Here is a 2,440-nt window from a genome sequence, read left to right as displayed (position 1 = left end):
TATGGATGTGGTACCTTGTGTAGCAAAAGAGATGCTGACGGTGTGATGAAGTTAAGGGTTTTGAAAGGGGAGATTATCTTTGATGATCCATGTGGGTCCACTGTAATCACGGGGTCCTGGTAAGTGAAAGAGGGAGGCGGGAAGTCAGTGTCAGAGGAGGCGTGAGACGGAAGAGGGGTTGAAGTGGGGTGCTCTGCAGATGGAGAAGTGGGTCACAAGGCCAGGAATGCACTTGGCCTCTAGAAGCAGGAAAAGCCGAGGAAGCAGGTTTTCCTCTAGAGACTCTACAGGGTCACAGACCTGCCAACACGTTGGCCTTAACCCAGGAAGGCCCATGTTGGCTTTTGGACCTCCACAACCATAAAAGAATACATTTGTTCCATGTTAAGCCACCAACTTTGTGGCAGTTTCTTACAGTGGCAATAAGAAACTCATGCACCCTCACAGCAGTTCCAGAAGGTATGTCCATTCTCCCCATCCCTCAGAAGAGGGGAGCTCAGGAAAGGTTAAGAATGTTGCCCCCACACCCCATAGCTAGAAAGTGTAGAGCCCAGAGTCAAGTCCAAGTCCTTCTGAAACCCAAGACCAACCCAATGCAACCCAAGGGCCTCCCAGTTATCTGGTTTTCAGCTTCTGTTTGATCCCAGAAACAGAACTCCCCTTCCCCTCCTGAGGCTACTCTTTCAGTGGCTGGACAGGATCTACCGTGAGGTCCCCCTTAGGCTGAGCTCCTTTCCGCTGCACCCGGAAAGAGTTAAGACACTTTTGGTTACAAATGCAGAAACCCAGTTGCCCTAGCATAAGCAAAAAGGGGGAATTATAACAAGAACATAAAAACATCTCATGAAGTCCCTGTCCAGGAAGGCAGTTAGACTTTAGGAAGAACTGAAACTAAGAAATGGGAAGCTGAAAAAAATCCAGCCGGCCAGGCAAGACCTCTGCTTCTTGGCATCTCCGCCTCATTTTTTTTTCTCTCTGTAGATTGATTTTCTCAACTACTCCATTGCCACGGTGGCAAGTGGCTGCTCCTGCGCCCCAGATTTACACATTACAGATCCAATTCTATGGATCTGACTGACTGGCAGTGCCTCAAGGCAAATCTCATGGTCCCCAGAGAGACAAACGCTCATCCAATAAGTTGTCAACAGGAAGCCAGGGTGACCAAGAACCAATATGGTTTCTGGGACGTCACCTCACTTGCAGCTGTGGACTCGGGGTGGAAGGGGCGGGGGTGGGGGGGGACTGTGAGCTGAGCTGATACCCTCTCCCCAAAAGGAGTATCTCACATTGATTCCCCTTAGTTTTGCACTCCCCCCCCCCCAAAAAAAAAAAAACCCTAAAAGAGATAGTAAAGAAGCTCCAGGGCTTTTAAAAAGCTCTCTCTTCCTTTGTGGTTATCTCTTTTCCTGGGAATCATCTCTAGAACCTTCAGTCATTCCTCAGTATGGCAGTTGGCTGATGACTCAACAACCTGACTACTCCCCCACCTCCCCCTCAGCCTACACAACTTTGGCAACATCTCCATTCAAATGTGTGAGTTGTCTCCATGACTGACCTTCCCTCTCCAGATCTGGGCTGTCTGGCTCACTTAAATTGTTTTCTTGCTTTACCTTCCTTGAACCCACGAGGCATATACCGACTCTGTTAATACAGGCTGAGATTGTTTCCTTGGCAGCTGGATACATCTGGCTCAAATTGAGCTTGTGGCCAGTTAGAAGCCCTAGATCTACTTCCCAGGAACTGCTGTCTGGCCAAGTCTCCCCATTCCCAGACTTCAATAATTGATGCCAGAATCCACATCAATCCCTGGTAAATATTCTCTTACTTCCTCTCATCTTTTATTTGACTCTATGGAGACCATCGTGAATCTTGATCCCATCACACCCACTTTTGTCTCCTAGAAATTTTACCTGTAGACCTGAATTTTGTCATCGGAAGCCAAAAAGATATCCCAAATTGAATAAAGATACACCAAAGGACACTTCCTAAGCTGCCACAGCTCCATTAATCCACATCAAATATACTGAAAAAATGCTGCAAATATTTCAGGATCTTTTACTCCTGGAACAGGAAGGGTGGCTGCCTAAATTCCTCAAATATTTTTGATGTTTAATTTTTATACAACAGAAAAGATCCAACATGATTATAATATAGGGCATCAAGAATCTGGGAAAACCTCTGGAAGTCTTTCATTAAGATGAATCATAATAATTATTGAATTTACGTCTCACAGCAACCCAGAAATATTCATACTCCCATTTTTTAGGTATGTAACCAAGGTTATGCAGAAACCAGTACTAGAGTTGAGATTTGAATGCAGGCTGTTGATTCATTGCCTTAAGTGCTTAATTCCAACACCAGGGGTGGGCAGGAAAATTTTTTTTCTGTAAAGGACCAGACAGTAAATATTTTAGGTTTTGGGGACTGTACAGTCTCTGCC

At 45.7% G+C, this 2,440-nt stretch overlaps 1 long non-coding RNA gene across 1 annotated transcript; it reads left to right on the top strand.

Moving 5' to 3' along the window:
- The first annotated feature begins 1,398 nt into the window (after positions 1-1,398).
- LOC118352257 (uncharacterized) lies at positions 1,399-1,984 on the top strand. The gene is made up of 3 exons (XR_007405705.1): positions 1,399-1,531; positions 1,654-1,809; positions 1,902-1,984. It is a non-coding gene; the product is annotated as an uncharacterized LOC118352257 (long non-coding RNA).
- The last annotated feature ends 456 nt before the right edge of the window (positions 1,985-2,440 follow it).

Source organism: Canis lupus, chromosome 24 (assembly GCF_003254725.2).
Source record: "Canis lupus dingo isolate Sandy chromosome 24, ASM325472v2, whole genome shotgun sequence".
NCBI lineage: Eukaryota > Metazoa > Chordata > Mammalia > Carnivora > Canidae > Canis > Canis lupus.
This window is presented reverse-complemented; position numbering and strand designations above follow the sequence as displayed.